The sequence below is a fragment of the Canis aureus genome, chromosome 2 (genome assembly GCF_053574225.1).
Source record: "Canis aureus isolate CA01 chromosome 2, VMU_Caureus_v.1.0, whole genome shotgun sequence".
NCBI lineage: Eukaryota > Metazoa > Chordata > Mammalia > Carnivora > Canidae > Canis > Canis aureus.
In genome coordinates, this window is record NC_135612.1 from 50,200,397 (window position 1) to 50,208,473 (window position 8,077).

General features: G+C 53.4%; 1 protein-coding gene across 1 annotated transcript in view; it reads right to left on the reverse strand.

Moving 5' to 3' along the window:
• Positions 1-2,812, reverse strand: part of KLHL25 (kelch like family member 25) — a 36,002-nt gene extending 33,190 nt beyond the window's left edge. The window contains exon 1 of the mRNA XM_077871392.1: positions 2,731-2,812. The gene's annotated coding sequence lies outside the window, so the exon portion shown is untranslated. The remainder of the gene's footprint in view (positions 1-2,730) is intronic.
• Positions 2,813-8,077: the final 5,265 nt, after the last annotated feature.

Here is an 8,077-nt window from a genome sequence, read left to right on the forward strand (position 1 = left end):
GGTGAACAGGTATCAGCTTTAAGGACCTTTCAATTGGGACAGGGGCAGTGATGCTCAGGGGGACCAGGTGGTCCAGAAACGAGGTTGGAAGCTGCTGCAGAGGTGGGGCTGGATTCCATCACCTGCGGACAGACCCAGATTACTAAAGGGAAAGCCCTACGGGGATGAGGTGAATAAAAGCTATGGATGCACACAGGGCCCCCCCACCTCCCGGCCCCCCAGCTGTCCTAACTAAGTGTTTTCTGGCTGGGAAAATGCTTCAATAGCTCTGGCTGCCTGAGGCAATTCAATTATGAAATTTACCACATTAGATGAAAACCAGCATCTCAATCAGCCAATTCATTTGCGTCTGGCCACTCTGTTTTCTCCTGCCAGCTCCGTCTGCCCCTCCATGGCCAGGCCACATCCCACACAGCAGGCTGGTCCGGACGGATGAGGGCTTAGGCCACGGGCTGGTCTTTGAGGCTGGTGGGGTGGCTTCTCCCAGGACCCCCTGAGCAGAGAAGCTGCAGCCAGTAGCCATCCAGCTTCCTGGAGACTGCCAGGCCTGCTGACTTCCACAGGATCAGATGAACCTTTCTCTCACCTCCCATCTGCATTCTCCCCGACCTCAACCTGCACCTGCCTTGAGGTTGCAAGGAAGTGGCTTCTGAGAGAAGTGTGGGTGGGTGGGTGGGAGAAGCCTGCTGCCTGGGGCCCAGAAGCAGGGCTCTGTCAAGCCACTCTCATCTTTACTTTGTCATGCCATCATCTCACCAGAAAGCCTTTGCCACCCGTGCCCTTCGGCTCCCTTTGTTGCCTTTATCACTGGGGTTCCGTGCACACCTCGGCATGTCGATGTGTCAGGGCCCCAATCCACGTGCCAGCACACCCTTCTCTAGGAGCTCCCAGAATATAGGGTCCCTACCAAGACTGTTCCAACAATGCTTAATTAGATAATTAACAAATGAATGAACAAAACACTCAGGAGTACACTCCCTTCCCAGCCCCCTTTGCGCATCAGAGTGGTAGAAGGGAAGAAGTGAGCCTGCTTTCACTGCAGACCACGAAGTCCCAGGTCTGGGTAATCGTCCCCACACTGGGTGCCCAGAGGTTTGAGAGGCTATTAAGGGGCATCGGGCTGCAGAAGCTGCCTCGGATGCTGAGTGAATAGCTTGCCCACGGCTCCGGTCTGTGTACCACTGACATAAATCTAGCTGCAGCCCAAGCCCCAGGATGAAGGTTTCTACCATTTCTCTCTACCTTCCTTTTAACAACCTCCCTGGAGTCACTTCCTGACGAACGCAATGACTCAAGGCCAAGGTAGCTGCCAGGCCCAGAAGACTGACTCCATCAACCTCCTCAGGCACAGCTTGGGGACCCCAGGGCCCCTGGTCTCAGGAGGATACCAAATTTGTCCCAGGTGGGGTGGACCTTGTTTTCTACTGCTCACCGGTCCCCAGACCCCAAATGCAAGTCTTTCCCAACAGCCCCTAGGAATCCTAACAGCACACCCGGGCCCACTGAGCATCTGTCCCACTTATGAAGGGAGAGACTGAGGTCCAGGGGTCTCAAAGGGCCTGACCCCACATGACCCTCACCATAACCTGGTCCAGGGTAAGAGCGGAGGGGTGGGGGACGGGGCTTCCTGCCTCCTCCCCCAGTGCCACTGGAACTTCACCCTTCACCAGGCCAGAGTGAGACCAGGAGGCCCAGACACACGGTGTTCTCTGCCCTGACTCACCCGGGAGGGCCAAACCTCAGGGAGCCTTTCCCCTCCTCAAATCAAGTCAGCAGGACCCAAGAGTGCCCAGTTTAAACCTGCAGGGGCCTAGGTCGGCCTCCACACCCCCGTCCCTTTGATCAGGTCCCCGTGAAGATTTCTCTTTGCACAAAGAGAGTGATAATGCACCTCGGGGATGCTGAAGCGGCAGCGCACAAGAAAGTGCACGGTGCTTAGGGGCGCAGTCTCTCCAAGGAAAAGCTGCTCAAGCAACTAGAGGAGGACAAGGGGGGGGGGGGTTAGGAGCCAGGGACGGCGGCGCTGGTCGCGGCTCGCGGGGGCCCCGCCGGGGGGCGCCAGCTCGGTGGGCAGGAGGGTGGGACTTGGGGCGCGCGACCGCCGCTCCCTAGAGCCCGGGCCGGGTCGGCGGGACGCAACGGGCGGGGGGCCCGGGGCGCGGGCGGGGGGCGGGGGGCGCGGGCGGGCCGCACTGCCCCAGGTAACCCCCGCCCCGCCCCGCCCCGGCCCGGCCCGCCCCGCCCCGCACGCGGCCCGCGGCCATCTGGCCCTCGGCGGCAAGTGCGCGGGGACTCGGCCCAGCCCGGGCGCAGAGCCCGGCCGCTCACGGCCTCAGACGCCCGCAGCCTCCTCGTTCCAGGATCGATAGTAATTCTTCAAAAAGAGAGTCTGCGGACTCCGTGAATCAAGCGCTCCCGGGGGGCAGCTGTAGCTCCCGCGCGCAACATCCATTTGCAAAACCGATTCATTCCGCCGCGCCGAGCTCCTCCCCGCAGGCAGCCTCGCGGGTCCCCGGGCACGCGCGGGCGGGAGCAGCCCGGCCCCCCCGGCCCCCGGCCCCCGGCCCCCGCCGCCCCTTTGTCCCCGAGCGCAGCCCCCGGGCGCCCGGCGCAGCTCCCACGGCGCGGCGCGCAGGCCCCCGCAGGCCGGTCCCCAGCCGGGGGGCGCGGTGACAAGTGCCAGCCGGGCCGGCGGCCGGGGCGCGCGGCTGCACCGGCCCCGCCACTCACCGCCCGCCGCGCTCCTCGCCCCGGGTCCGCCGCCGCCGCCGCCGCCGCCCTCCCCGGCTCGCCTCTGCCCGAGCGCGCCGCCGCCGCTGGACCGCCCGGGCGCCGCCGACAAACTAGTTTCTCAGGCCTTCCCGCCCCGCCTCCCGGCGCGAAGCCAATCAGAAGCGGCGCCTCTGTGACGGACGGGCGGCCGAACCCGTAGTTGAGCCCGCGGCGGGAGAAAGGGGCGGGCGCCCGGGCCGCGCCGGCTCCGCGAGGGGGGCGGGGCGGGCGGAGGAGCCAGACTTTGACCAGATTCTTAAAGGGACAGGCCCCCGCCCGCCCCCGCGGCCGAAGTTTAGGAACAAAACCCGTCGGTGTTCTAGAGCTTTCCGAAGGACGGAACTTCGTGGATTGCAAACGCCGCTTCTGGACCGGATGTGCGGAGCCACGCTTTTGGCCGTGGAAGTGTTAGGGAAACTCCTTCGTTGTACTCTGGGCTTGTTTCAGGGTTTGGGATTTTCTGCAGCCGCTAAGCCCCATTGCGTACTTGGGACATGTCTTTTTCAGTGCTTCAGCCCTCCGACCCATGCCATCCCTAAGTTCTTTATGTAAGCCGGTCTTCAAATAGGCATTCGCTCATTCATTCATTCATTCATTCATCCATTCATTAATTCATTGCACCAACGTTTGCTGCACGCCCGTGTGATTTGGTAGTTTCTGAACGAAAGAAATGATCCATAATTTCTATTTCTTGCCTTCTAGTTTTGCATCTTGTCCCACGGCTTCAGGTTGCTGGGTATCCAATGTGTTCATCTGTAACGGGGCAGGTGAAGAGTCCTATTTCCCGGGCACCGGGGTGGCTCCGTGGCTGAGAGTCTGCCTCCCGCCCAGGTCATGATCCCCGGGTCCTTGGATGCGCCCTGCCTCGGGCTCCCTGCACGGAGCCTGCTTCTCCCTCTGCCCCTGTCTCTGCCTCTCAGTGTGTCTCTCATAAATAAATAAATAAAATCTTAAAGAAAAAAAGAGAGTCCTATTTCTGGAACGAAAGGACAGGAACTAAAAAAAATAAAAATAAATAAAAATAAATAAAAAAAAATAAAAAGAAAGGACAGGAACTCCTATGACAAGGTATGCGTGCCATAAATGTTTTTTCTCCCTTCTTCTGAAAATCGATTATAAGGTAGGTTACTTAAGGATATGAAAAGCCCTGGTAAAGTATAGAAAGTCCTCGGTGGTGTAGGAGCCAGTTATGGGGAGCGCAGAATTCCCAGGAAGCAGAAGTCACACCTGTGGGAGGTCTAAGGAAGGTTTATAGAGGGGGAGGAGGAGCGCACCAAAGATTGGGAAGAGAGGTGGGATTTTGACTGGTGGGAAGGCTGTTGAGACTGGACAAAAGAGAATCCAGGGTGCCAGGTGGCAGCAGGAAAGACCTCTGGGAGGAAACTGTATGGTGCAGAGAGAGAGAGGACAGCAGAGAAGACCCCATCTCGGTTTGGATCCTGGCTCTACCTCAGGACCTGGAGAGAGCCAGAGGCAGATGCTCAGGCTGAGTGTCAGATTCTTACTGGTGAAAGGAGGATTCTTGCACATATGGCAGGGTTACTGTAAAGATTAAAGAAGAGAATGTATGCAGTGGGCCTGACACCTCTTAAGTGCTCAATATCGTTTTGCATCTCCGTTTGGTCTAGATCTGGGGACAGTTAAGACAGGAGGGTTCTGGTATTAAGAGCAGTCTTGGCCGGAGGTAAGATGTTGGCCAGGTGTGCTGCTAAGATGCCTCCAAGGGGAAAAGGAGGCATCCAGAATAATTGGCCCATGAGAGAAATGACACAGATCGCATTTGTAGTTTTAGCATCCCGCCAATTGTCTAGAGCTGGAGTATTTATATAATTGTTGGTTGGATGAAGCTCCACATACAAAATGGATTCCTAGCAAGCTCATAACCATTGTTTATGATTCCATTCGAGTTCTCTGAGAGATTATAAGTGCCAAGCGTCTAAAATGGAGTCCACATTATCATTTCCCCCCTCCTCAGCTCCATGGCTTAAATTAGGTACTGGAATATATTAGAATCAAATGCCGGCAAAGGGACAAAAATCAGACCAAGAACATGTGTTGAGTTATTGAATTGATATGGTTTGAGAGGAAAAAGGAGATGAAGCTTGCTTTGCCATCTGTCTCAGTCCTCACTCTAGACCTGGGAACATGAACAATATCACCGCCCCACCCCTGTGTTGTAATGACCTGCTTATGACCACCCGCCTTGCAAAAGGGAGTTCTGGGAGGGTGGGGATCATGACATCTCCGAATCCTTGCTTCCTCTCACGAGTTGTCTACACAGTTTTGAAATCCTGTGAACAAATCTCATATTGGTTAGAATTAGCTCTTGCTACATGTGACGGGAAACCCGAAATAACTGTGAATTTTAAAAAGACAGAAGTTTGTTTCTTGCTCATGCAAAATAAATCTGGAGTTAAGTAATCTGGAACTGGTTGACAACTCCACAGTTATCAAGCCCATGAGCTATATTTCTGCTCTGCCGCCCTTAATGCTGGATTTTCCAGTTGCCTCATGTTCCGAGATGGTGGCTGGAACTCCAGCGATAGCATCCACATTGCAGAGGCAGGAAAGGATAGGATGCAAGAGCAGATGTGTGCCTCCCAACCGTGGTAGCTCCAGATAAGCAGAAGTCCCACACGCACACTTCCATTTACGTTTATGAGTGTATTGCCTCTCCAAACAGAGTCAGGGGGCCTTTACCAAGAGAGAAAAGAGGGGAATAATAGGGTCTTCAGGTCAATCAGCAGTTCCAGCCCACACCTTTTTCTTTTCCTCCTGCCGTTGACATCTGTCCAGTCTTCTGGTGGCTCAGAATCTAGTCTTAGAAATTCTGAGATGATGTACAGAATTCAATGCAAACTTGTTAATAATAGCTGATTGAACTCTTGATTCTTCTGCCCTCCGGGATGTTCCTTCTCAGTTTCCTTTGCTGACTTCCCCTCAGTTCCCAGACGACTAGTATTGGAGTCACCTCCAGAATAGAAGACCTCTTCTCTACCTACATTCACTCCAGGTAACTTCACGCAGGGCTGTGCCCTATGTTCGTATACACTCTGGCAACTTCCAAATCTGTACTCCCACCCCAACTTCTCCATAGCTCCTGGCCCACAGGTACAACTGCTTACTCCATGTCTTGGCTTGGAAGTCTAGGGGCAGGCCCCTCACCCTAACGTGCCCCCACTGAGTTCCTGATACACTTCCCTGTCCCTCTTGTCAATTACCGATGCTTTGGTTAGAATGGCCCTTGTGGCTCTTATGATTGCAAGATACCCTTCAGCCACAACCATCAGGAAACTTTGAAAACATGCTTATTACTTACAAAATCTGAAAATTACACAGCACCCTTGGGGCCACACAGTAAGGTTACATGCAGGTAGGGAGAGAGTGAGAGAGCATGTAAGCAAGCTGGGGCTTGGGGTTCTGTGTTTATTGGGGTCCAGGGTGGGGGCCCAGGGTTTCATGGGCTCACTCTTTATTGGTAAGTTCCAACCATAAAAGCTGTAATTTAAAGAGCAGGAAGAGAAAAAATAAGTGGCCCAAACGGTCAGTTTATTGAAACCAACCAAGATCTCCAAAATAAAGGAGCCTCGGTGCAGGGGTGTGGGCGGGTCAGGGGCTGGCTCTGATCTCCAGCCAGTGTGTAGCTGGTGATGTATTTATTCCAGATAGCCATCTTTGAAGCCTCTGCATTCAAAGGGAAAAAAAGAAAAAACCCAGCTGCCAGGGCTTATACTACAGCAACTCAACCTTTCCTCAAATAAAAGTCTTGGCGCCATCCTCCCTTACCGACCTGCAATCCTTGTCCAGTTTGAGCGATCCAGTCTCACTATGTTCACTGCCACCCCCGGGCTGCTCCAAACTACTGTTATATCTTCCCTGGGTCATCAGAGCAGCCACCCGGCTCATCTCCCTGCTTCCCCTCTGGCTCTCTAGAATATGTTATCAACACGGCAGCCACAGAGATCTTAATAACAGGATATGCTGTGGCTGTGGTCCCCTCAGAATCCTCCCATCTCAGAGTGAAGGCCAGAGTCCTTATGTTGGCCTGCCCCGGTCCGGCCTGGACCATCTCTCATACACCGTCTTCCTACCTTCCTGTCCTCGCTTGCTCTGCCTGGGAACCCTTGATCCCTATGCTAAGCCTCCGACAAGCCAAACCCATTCCCACTGCGGGACCTCTACTTTTTCGGGCTCCAGCTGGAAAGCTCCTCCCCCTGATGGCCACACAGTTGACTCCCTTGCTTCTTTAGATTTTTGCTCAAACTTTGCCTGATCACATAGGCTTCCCTGACCGCCTCTATAAAGTTACTACATTCCCCACCCCGGTAATCCCTGGTCTTACTCCACAGCACTTATTTCTACCTGAGATTTTATTTATATATATATATATATATATTTTTTTTTTTTTTTTTTGGAGGGTGGGGAGAAACACAAAAAGCAGCCCTGACATCTAGAAGCTGGCCCTGTATGGACAGTGAGGTGTTCTCCTGTTGATCATGAAGAATTTCACAGAACATTAGCATCAGACAAGGTCACTCTTGACCATGATGGGTCAAGACAAAAACAAGACCACTCCATACTAATGTCTGAACACAGCAAATATAAGCATTGTTCAAGTCACAAAATACCAACCATCCACCTCTTCTAGTTAATATGAGTGCTGTTTATTTAATTATAGCTTTGACCTTGATCTGGTCTTCTTTTTTTCAGATATGATTTATGGAGATACCTTATAATGTACTCATCCCTGCTTTCTGACAGCACCCAGTCTAGAGCAAACCTCCACTTCCATGGGCCCTTTCCCAAACCACCCACCCAAAGCTTAAATCCTATGTAGGTTCTTCTAACACTCTTGTACCATGGAGTGTGGTCTCTGTCGTTACAACAAATAATAAACACAACTTGTTCGTCTACAGGTGTTCCTGGTTGACAATACAAACGCACACACACATCGATGGTACAAATACACACATTCATGCATTTTATTTGGCATGGGGATTGGCTGTCTGCTGTCCCAGAACCTAAGTCCTGTGAGGGCAGGGACCTTGTCTTGCTGCTCCATTTATAGACTAGAACGGTGTCTGGCACATAGTGGGCTCTCCACGAGTAGTTACTCCATGAATTCAGAATGAATCACATGTAGCGTCAGATGCAGTGTTAGCCACCATTAAGTCAGTGGTTTCTGAAATCAGAGTTTGATACATTCAACCAGGTCTTCAATTTTGGGGTCAAGCTGCCTGAAGATGGAATTCCTGGTCAGATGGGGCTGCCCAGGGCTGGGCGTTGGCGAGAGATGGCTTTGTCA